The sequence below is a fragment of the Conger conger genome, chromosome 1 (genome assembly GCF_963514075.1).
Source record: "Conger conger chromosome 1, fConCon1.1, whole genome shotgun sequence".
In the NCBI taxonomy this organism is placed as follows: domain Eukaryota; kingdom Metazoa; phylum Chordata; class Actinopteri; order Anguilliformes; family Congridae; genus Conger; species Conger conger.
In genome coordinates this window covers 80638719-80649341 of record NC_083760.1, presented here as the reverse complement: position 1 = coordinate 80649341, position 10623 = coordinate 80638719, and the positions used below count along the sequence as shown (strand labels likewise).

Here is a 10623-nt window from a genome sequence, read left to right as displayed (position 1 = left end):
CATGGCTTGAAGGTCATTCCTAAGTTTTATTTCACCACAGAGAGGTTGTGAGTGTGGCCGGGGTGCCATGCTGCCCCTCTGGGGCTCCACACACAGTGTGCGGTGCGCTGTGTGTGCACATGAGTGGGCATCGAGCCGCACCGTGCATGTAGTGGAGGTTTGAGTGTCTCTGCGCTCTCTCTCTCTCCGTCTGTCTCTCTCTCTCCCTCTCTCTTCCTCTCTCTTGCTCTCCCTCCCTCTCTCTCTCTCCCTCTGTCTCTTCCTCTCTCTCTCTCATTCTCTCGCTCCCTCTCTCTCTTCCTTTCTCTCACGCTCTCTCTCATTCTCTCTCCCCCTCTCTCTCCCTCTCTCTCTCCCCCTCTCTCTCCCTCTATCTCTCCCCCTCTCTCTCTTTCTTTCTCTCCCTCTCCCTCTCTCTCTCTCTCATTCTCTCTCTCTCTTGTTTTTTTTCTAATCTTGCCATTTTCTGCCACTTTGGGTCCAGAAAGGGAGGCCATAATGCAATCTCTCCCCCTCTCCCCCTCTGCCCCGCTCCTGCTGCGTGGGAGAGTGGCTTGGCCCATGTGTGAGGGGCAGGGAGAGGGGAAAGAGACAGGGTCAAGGTGAGCTCTAATACACTATTGATCCAGCCCAATTGAAAACCTGATGGAAATTTTACCCCCCCCGCCACCCCAACACACACCACCACCCCCCCCCCTCCTTTCACTATGTATGTCTCTTTCCTCCCCGTGTGCCCTTCTTCCTTTCCCCTGTATCTCTCTTATTCTGTCCGTTTTTCTGGCGCCCCTCACACCCTTCTCCACGTTCTCCCCGTCCTCCTTTCCTCTCTCCGTTTCCCCCTCTCTTTTATTCCCTCGCTTGGCGCGCTTATCGAGAGGAGGCGAGCGTCCCCTCCTCTTTGTGTTTTTCTCACTCCCTCTCTTTCTAACGTTCGTTTCATTCCTCCTCTGGGCTCCCCTGTTACCCCTCCCTCCCTCTCGCTCTCTCTCTCTCTCTCTCTCTCTCTCTCTCTGTATTTTGTGCAGATGAGCGTGATGAAGTATGGTGAAATATCACCAGTGTAAGTGGACGTGTTTCAGGGACTTCCCTGTATAACAGCACAGCACGCTGAATGATGCAACCAGCACTATGAAGAAAGAGATTAAAATTAAAATGACAGCATTGCTGAAAATATTATTTTCGCCAGGACCCAAGCAACACCTTCCCATTCTAATCAAATTATAATAATAAAAATATTTCATTATTATATGGTAATGGCACTCCCCATGCCCTCCACAGACGGACTCAGGTCAGATTCGGGTGGGTTAGGACCATGGGTAGGACCCCCTCAAGCTACCAGTGAAATAAAGACACTCAACTCATAATCAATGAATTAAACATTAACTGAATTAATAGAAATGAATAATCCACCAGAAACACCCAAAACTCTTTGAATTATTCTTCAGTAATTCAAGGTGCTTATGGCTCAGACTCAGTTAATTAAAATGAACTTTATCCAGAACATTGCATTCAAATTTGAGCATTTTTAATACTGGCCATTTTTAATACTGGCCACAAGTGAAAACACACGTCCGGTCGTCATGAAAGGTAACAAAGAAATAAAAAAGTAGCCGATTAAATTAATTCCATAGTATTCATCGTAGGTACAAGTAATGAATGTTGAAAAAAAAAAAAAAAATGATAATTTCATTAAATAATAGCATGGTTGAACAATCCCAATTAAATGAGGTTTTCTTTTTCATTATCAAAGTTTAAATGAGTCTAACAGGCATAAAATGCACCCTATCGAAATAAAACACACTGTACGCTGGATTTTACGGCGGATGTTTTGCTCCTCGGCGGTAAATCCCGAAATCGCGCTACGGTCGCGTTTAAGACGCGTCTTCGCGGAAAACGGGTCCGCGCCCGGACTTGAACCCGTGTCCCGCTGCGGCGGCTCCACAGCTGGACCTCTTCCTGCGAGGCGGGTGGCAAAGCTACGGCTCTGGGGGGCTAATTGAATCGTGTCAGTACAACTGGCTGGTTAGTCTAACAGAATGAGCGGAGCGTCGAGGACAGGAGCTCCGTTCTGCCGAGGGGCCTGTTCCCCCCGTCGAACAGCTCTCCTCCACCGGACCGACGGAAGAATTTAAACGCCGGGGCGCTCGTCATTCGGCCTTCGGGATCGGGCCCGCTGATCGTACGCTGATCGTACGCTAAAACGTACGCGCTAATTTCATTCTGGAGCCGGCTACGTAACTGCCACCTTGCCGTCAATATGTAAATAATTATTGTAGATTATTTATGCCTTATGAACAATAGGCCTATTTCGTTTTCGGTATGTAAGCCTATAACACACACTGATTATTCTATTTTTACTCTTCTCTACAAGGATCTAAAAAATACATAAATACTACGACTCTCAAGAATGATTAAGAACTAAAGACGACTAGGAATGAATAAACTTCTGTGTGTACGGCGAAGAATCCATAATGTTTGTCATTTCATCGGTGCATTATTGGTTGTGATGGCGAATCAATCCGTATCTTTCGAATAGCGGCCACAAGTCATATCCTATTCGGGGCTCTGAATAATTAACTAAACTAATATATCCTGATAAGCACAAAGACTTGACAACAGCAATCCAGTTAGCGACAATAATGTGGAGACAATATGGGAGATGGTATACGCGCACAAACTCCTAACAACGGTTCCCCGCCACTTAAAAAAACCAGCCGGCAGCCTATCTCTGAGTGGAGGATCTAATTCCTATTTAAAGTGCGTGGAGAGAGATAAAATAGCGCGTGCGTTTGATTTATGTTCCGTTGTGTGCGTGTCAGGCAGAGGGGCTATCTCAACCACAATCTCCCAGCAGACGCAGCAATGCAACACAAATGCTGGGGCCCTGTGTCGACCCCTGCCCTGTGATACACATCTGGAACAACGGCAACGCAAACACAAAACAGGGGTGGGGGGGGGGGGTGAGGTGCAGAGGGAGGGGGGGATGGGGTGAGGTACAGAGGGAGGGGGGATGGGGTGAGGTACAGAGGGAGGGGGGATGGGGGGTGAGGTACAGAGGGAGGGGGGATGGGGTGAGGTGCAGAGGGAGGGGGGATGGGGTGAGGTGCAGGGGGAGGGGGGGTGAGGTGCAGAGGGAGGGGGGATGAGGGGGGTGAGGTACAGGGGGATGGGGTGAGGTGAGGTACAGAGGGAGGGGGGATGAGGTGAGGTGCAGAGGGAGGGGGGATGAGGTGAGGTGCAGAGGGAGGGGGGATGGGGGTGAGGTGCAGAGGGAGGGGTGAGGTACAGAGGGAGGGGGGATGGGGTGAGGTGCAGAGGGAGGGGGGATGGGGTGAGGTGCAGGGGGAGGGGGGATGGGGGGTGAGGTACAGAGGGAGGGGGGATGGGGTGAGGTGCAGAGGGAGGGGGATGGGGGTGAGGTGAGGTACAGAGGGAGGGGGGATGAGGTGAGGTGCAGAGGGAGGGGGGATGGGGGGGTGAGGTGAGGTGCAGAGGGAGGGGGGGATGGGGGGTGAGGTGCAGAGGGAGGGGGGATGGGGGGGTGAGGTGAGGTGCAGAGGGAGGGGGGATGGGGGGTGAGGTGCAGAGGGAGGGGGGATGGGGGGGTGAGGTGAGGTGCAGAGGGAGGGGGGGATGGGGGGGTGCAGAGGGAGGGAGGATGGGGTGAGGTACAGAGGGAGGGGGGATGGGGGGTGAGGTGCAGAGGGAGGGGGGATGGGGGTGAGGTGCAGAGGGAGGGAGGATGGGGTGAGGTACAGAGGGAGAGTACAAGTGTGGGGGGGGGGGGGGTGAGGAGTTTGGCTGTTGTAGTGAACGGCGAGGTTAAACTGAGTCAAGTCTTAGCTCCCCTTTGCTCATACAGAACCCCCCCAGCCCCTGAGGCATGTCCGTGTTACAGGATATAAACCCAGTCCCTCAGACGCTCCGCTCCATGCTCTCAGAGCCCATTCATGCTCCGGCCAAAAAGTGTCTGCTGACAGAATGACAACGTTTCGCAGTTATTTTTCATTATATGTCACACTTATATTTCATTATATTTCACACTTATATTTCATTATATTCCAGAGACAGTGCGCTTTGTTACTACGGGAACCAGCTTCTCCTCCCACCCATCCAGTTCACTTGCTAGTTATGTAAACAACACGTCTTTATTCATAAAAAAAGCAAGTAGCCTGGTAGTAAACTGGGATCCTCGCCTTTTATCTTGCTCCAGTGTACCAATCACGCCTGCCCGACACCTGGCCTTTCTACTGCTGTAGCCTATCCACTTAGAGTTATGATGCGTTGTGTGTTCAGAGATGCTCTCCTGCATACCACTGTTGTAGTGTGTGGTTATTTGCATTACTGTTACCTTCCTGTCAGCTCTGACCAGTCTGGCCCTTCTCCACTGACCACTCTCATTAACAAGGCATTTCTGTGTGCAGAACTGCTGCTCACTGGATTTTGGACTGGTTTGTTTTTTGCACCATTCTTTGCCAACTAGAGACTAGTGTGCTTGAAAATCAGCAGTTTCTGAGATACTCAAACCTGATGGTCTGCCACCAACAATCATTCTATGGTGAAAGTCACTTAGATCACATTTTTGCCCATTCTGATGGTTGATGTGAACATTAACTGAAGCTCCTGACCCGTATCTACATGACTGTGTGCATTGCACTGTTGCCACACAATTAGCTGATTAGATAATTGCATGTGTAGGTGTAATAAAGTAAAAATGTTTCTCATAAAGTGCTGGGTGAGTGCAAAATTATTTACGATACAGCTTGCTAAATAGTGTTTTTGACACGGGGAGACAATTATCAGTATCAGATGCAGTTTTGGTTAGCTAGATACAGTAATAGCCCTTCCAATATATTTTGTCCCAGAATTATAGCCCTGTCTACAGTACCTTGTTATTACTAGGTACCCAAGACCATAGAGCTTTGAATTACATTACAAGTTTCTGTCTGATATTTATTTCCAAATTAATTATTAACATAAAAATGTCCTTTAGCTATGCAACACCTGAAGTAAATAGCATATTCAGGGTAGATGCTACAAATGCAAAATGGCACCCGTATCTTAATATTTTATGTCTATACCAATGCCTTCCAAATTAAATCCATGACTGTTAAAAACATGCCCCCGGATATCAAGAACCATCAAATGAGCAGGGGAGTCTACAGTCCCATAATGCATTGCTACATTGTTATCATAAACAACAATGTTAGCTTTTCATATGTAAATATGGCCAGGTCTCACTTGTAAAACAGATTTTTTATCTCCCACACGCACACACACACACACACACACACACACACACACATATACAAACACATGTGCACACACACTTACACATCACACACACACATGTGCACACATACACACACACACACAACTGCAGCCTCAGTGTCCACAGCCTGAAAATGGCTGACACAAAAATAAATTCTCCAGCTGACAGAACCACAATGCTCTGGCAAAATACTTTTATAGACTTTTGTATCCCTTTGTACGGCATTTTTTTTTGTGAAAACCTGATGAAATGCATGATGGGTACCTTGCCCTCACAGCCAATCACCACTCTCCCTTTCAGTCTCTCATCCCTCTCCCTCTCTCTCCCTCTCCCCCCCTTCTCTCTCTATAGGAAAGAACTGGTCTTAACTTAATTGCACTTAAATCAGATTAATGACTGACCGGGGATATGTTCACTTAATCTCTCCCCTTGTAAATTTCATTTTCTCAGTCTTTCACTCTTCCCCTGTACACCACTTTTCTCCCACCTGCTCTCAGATCCTCTTTGGTCTCTTCACACTTCTTCCTCTCTCTCTCTCCCTCTCTCTCTCTCTCTCTCTCTTTCTTGCCCTTTTGACCTGCCCTCCGTGTTCTCATCTCTTCTTTTGCTCTTCCTGCTCTCCCCCCCCCCCTTTATCTCACACAATTACTCTTTGTCTATCGCTCTACCCCCCTCCCCGGTTCCTGGCTCCTGATTTTGACCGGAGCCCGGTGCGTCTCAGCCCAGTAGCCCCGGCCGTGGGAGCGGTGGTGATGTTGTATTAGTACATGTCGATGTAGGCCTGTCATTGCCTCCTAACTGCTTCAGCGATACTAGGGGTGTCCTGTCATGCCAATACGGCTAATCTCAATCGAATTACATTGAGCTTGTATAGAGACGCGCTGGAGAGCGAGAGCATCTGACCGTACCCTGAGCGGGGTCTGTCACTCTCCGGCCGTCTGACTGCCGGTTAGCCGCCGGCCTCCCCCTCACCAGTGCCGGTCCCCGCGCTTTATCGGCACGGCCATTTTGAATATTGCCGAAGTGATGATTACAATCACCGTACAATTACAGCGCTTAAATATGTCCTTTGGCTAGTGATTTTGCACCAAACCAATAACTTATTACAGAGCAATTCTTGCTTCACACATTAACATTAGGGGCGGTCTGTAGCGTAGTGGTTAAGGTAAATGACTGGGGCGCGCAAGATTAGTGGTTCTAATCCCGGTGTAGCCACAATAAGATCCGCACAGCCGTTGGGCCCTTGAGCAAGGCCCTTAACCCTGCATTGCTCCAGGGGAGGATTGTCTCCTGCTTAGTCTAATCAACTGTACGTCGCTCTGGATAAGAGCGCCTGCCAAATGCCAATGATGTAATGTAGCATGGTACACCGTACTTTGCAGTATGTCCTTGAATCTGATTTGTTAAAAATGATGACACTTTCCAGGCAAATCACAGGAAAGTTTTCCAAAAAAGAGTCACAAAACATAATATTCAAATTCCTTGACTTGCTTTTTGTTTAGCCAGAAATCGCGTATCATTTAGCGTGCATAAGGCGGCTTTAGTGCAGTAAGTAAACAGTAAGATGGATTTTCAGACGTACTCCTTCATCATAGAATGCCGCCACTTTAAGCACAATCTGCGTCGATGACGGCAGCAAGTTGGTGTGACTTCGTGTAAGGAAAACAGAAAAAAAGATTAAATTCTTTAGTGTCCGGTGTTCGCGCACTATGATATTTCACAAAGATAGTAGTGTGACATCTGGGAGGTTTTAGCACACTATTTTTTGCAGCTATGGTTTCAGACATACTGATACTATTTTGACATTGTAACTAGTGAGATAGTATTCGATTTTGGAGGCGGCCCCTGTCTCCCTGGGGGGGGAGTCTTCCATCTTCAGTCTTCAGTGTTTGACTCCCCAGCTTTCTCCGAGTCTCTGTCTCACTAGACACAGAGAGAGAGGCCTGTGCACATCTGCGCCATCTCTACCCATCGGCCCCATTCAGCCCATGCCTGAGTCCTCTCTCTCTTCTTTATATGTGTGTGTGTCTCCCTTTCCTACCACCTGCTCCCTCTACCCTTTCTCTTCATCCACAAACTGCATCTCTCTCAGTTTCCCACTTTCTCTGCTTCTCTCTGTGTTTCTTTTTTCATCGGTCCCTCCCTCTGTGTCCGTTTTGCTCTCCATTCCCCCCCTGTATCTGTGTCTATGAGTCTCTCTCCCTCTCTCTCACTCTCCGTCTGTCCCTCTCAGTGTGTGTCTGTACGTCTCTTTCCTCCTCTCCCCCCCTCCGTCTCTCCCTTGCGGTGCACTTGGGATTAAACATTAATCTCCCGCTCCTCTCTGTCTCTCTAAACGCTGTGCGGATGATAAGAATCGGCGGGATTTGTCAAATTGTGTGCCATCGATTAACTGACCTTTCACGGCTCCCAGTCTTTCAGCCACTCTACTGACTGCGGACAACCGAGATAGAGAGATAGATGGATACATATGAGTCTTATTATTGTGTACAAGTTTGTAGTTACCAGGTGTAGTGGGGGAAAGGAGTGCAGAGGAGTTTGTGGAGAGAGGAGGGAGAGAGGATAGAGAGAGGGAGGGAGAGAGGGAGGGAGAGAGGATAGAGAGAGGGAGGGAGAGAGGGAGGGAGAGAGGATGGAGAGAGGGAGGGAGAGAGGATGGAGAGAGGGAGGGAGAGAGGATGGAGAGAGGATGGAGAGAGGGAGGGAGAGACAATGGAGAGAGGGAGGGAGAGAGGATGAGTGAGGGAGGGAGAGAGGATGAAGAGAGGGAGGGAGAGAGGACGGAGAGAGGGAGGGAGAGAGGATGGAGAGAGGGAGGGAGAGAGGATGGAGAGAGGGAGGGAGAGAGGATGAGAGAGAGAGAGGGAGAGAGGATGAGAGAGAGAGAGAGAGGGGATGGAGAGAGGGAGGGAGAGAGGTGAAACAGGAAGTAAAAAGACTAAAGAGAGAACAAGAATAACCGGGGGTCCTATACAAATGAGTCTCTGCGTATGCACCAGATCTTAGGGTGAAGGGAGAGATTTAATCACTGTTTAGGCTTAGTACACTAAGAAAAAAAGTTATTTGGCTTGTCGCCGAGGAACCCTTTTCAGTTCCGTATGGAACCCTCTATCATAGGTGTGAAGTGTGAAAGCTCTCAGACAAAGAACCACTTTGCTGTTGAGATGGGCTCCTTCCATGAAATCACACGGTTCCTTTTGGTAGCTTTCTTCCCTGAGAGTGTATAGGCTACTGCGCAGCGGGTGGTTATGCTGGGAGGTTTCCAAAATGAACGCGGCGCCGGGCTGCTGGAGAGGCCGTCTGCAGCGCGCAGGGTCCTCCGCCCCTTCAGGTCACACGGCGCGCTTTCGGGACGTTCACCGATGTGGGTGAAGCGCTCTCAGAGGCATACAGATCAGTGGGGCGCTCAGCCGCTGGTGACCCCGGCAGTGATCTCAGTGGCTCGCGTACTGCAGATGGGGCAGCTCTGAAGCTACCTGCGTCGGAAGTAGCACCGAACACTGGCTGCAGGGACGTAGGTGCTCTGGTGTGCTTTTTGATCCATTTTTGATCCATGAATGGTCTACCTGCCTATTCTAATCGTGACGAGTAGCAACCTTGCATACATTGCCAGCGTACTTGCCTTGTTCTGGCTTTTTGCACCAACTTAATCACTAATATGTTGTAACTGAATACTTTTTATAAGTTTAGCTGAAGCAATTTGTTGTGTACAAATTTGTTTGCCATTTTCTCTTGAAGCACTGGCTCTCATGTAGGCTATATATTTGAGAGTCAATTGATTCTTTACATGTGCATTTTACCGAAGGTGGTCATGGTAACAAGATAAACCATATTACAATATGGGGCAGTGAAGGAAACGGTAGAGCAGCTGTGCAGTGCATTAATAGTGGCGACGAGGCCCTGTAAAAAGTCCTCTAAAATTCACTCACCTGGACTCCGGAGTCGCCTCGCCTCGGTGTTGAACCTGAGGCTGAAGACGAGCTTAGGTCGATTGGACTGGACCGCCGAGTTTAGCCTCACTGGATCCGGGCGGGAAGGCAAGGAGCACCGCCTCGCGCTATAGAAAGTCTGCACTGGAATAAAAACGAGCAAAGTCAACAACACTGGCACAGAATAACTGTATTTTATATATAAACATAAAAAACGCACTCCGTTCTGTTCTACACTTAGACGCAACTGCATTGATTTGACTCCCCAGTTTGGGTATCGTCTTTTCTCGCCGCTCGTTTCCGGCATGCAGCCACCGTTTCAGTGAGGCGCGGCAGAGAGCCCTTTTTAAAATAAAAATAATCTAAAGAAATACCCTCTCTCGTCTTGTTGATTTTTCACAAGTAAGAGTTTTACACTGACTGTATGAAACGATTTCACTTTCGGTTCGTCATTTCACGTTAGAATGCACGTGCGCGCCCCTATGGAGAGGGCGCATTTCACTTCGGCTGAGGACATTGCAAAAAAAAAAAAAAAAAATCTCTGGGGACGGAATGGTGACATCCAGAATCGTGTTTTCTTCCAGTTGAACAAAGTCGTCCCAGTGAGCTCTGCCCTCCCTACAGACAACCGTTGGCTCTACATCAAACAAAAAGAGAATGACAGGTGGAACCACTCCAGTTCATAACATCAATCACGTTTACTTACTGGACACTCAACGCCAGCAGTGAATCGTTATCATTCGGAGAGACGTGGTTGAGCCAGTAAGGCTACCAGTTGTAGCTGACACCAAACTCTTCCGAAATTAACCCAAAAATCCACATCGACCTTATTTATATCTTTAGGACAATACATTGGTCTGTAAAATATAAATACTTGTTTCCTGTCTAGAGCGTCAATTTGCGCAGACTATCTTGGTCATATTCAAAAGTCTCCCAGGACACGGACCCGCGCGCACACAAGCCAATTGCCTTTCATTAACATTCTAAAATCCCGAAAACCAACGGAAATTATTTAAGTAATCTTTTATGAAATGACACTTTGGACAACTTATAGTTACACCGATTTTGAGTATTGTTAAAGTCATTTTAATATATTTTATAACTCGTCGTAGACTATTTTACAAGGATAATTTCCGGATAGAACTAAGCGGAACAGCAACAAGCTTGCCCAGTTCTCTTCATGAGATTTGAAGGGACAGTAATCCTTCTAGTCGCTTCACTGCAGCGAATCCAACTTTTGGCCACTGCTCTTCATATGTTAATTGCATGAACAACAAACGGAACACCATGCAAGGAATCATTACAACAGCATATCTGCAGTAAAATCAAGATTTCAGATTGTTATAAAGTGCGTTACAGTGTTATGTTACTCGTTTTATTGTTTACATTTATTTGATCCACTATGTGTTTCAGCAGTTTTGT

At 48.0% G+C, this 10623-nt stretch overlaps 1 protein-coding gene across 1 annotated transcript in view; it reads right to left on the bottom strand.

The window, feature by feature from the left end:
* Positions 1-9302, bottom strand: part of erfl1 (Ets2 repressor factor like 1) — a 52286-nt gene extending 42984 nt beyond the window's left edge. The window contains exon 1 of the mRNA XM_061256619.1: positions 9202-9302. The gene's annotated coding sequence lies outside the window, so the exon portion shown is untranslated. The remainder of the gene's footprint in view (positions 1-9201) is intronic.
* Positions 9303-10623: the final 1321 nt, after the last annotated feature.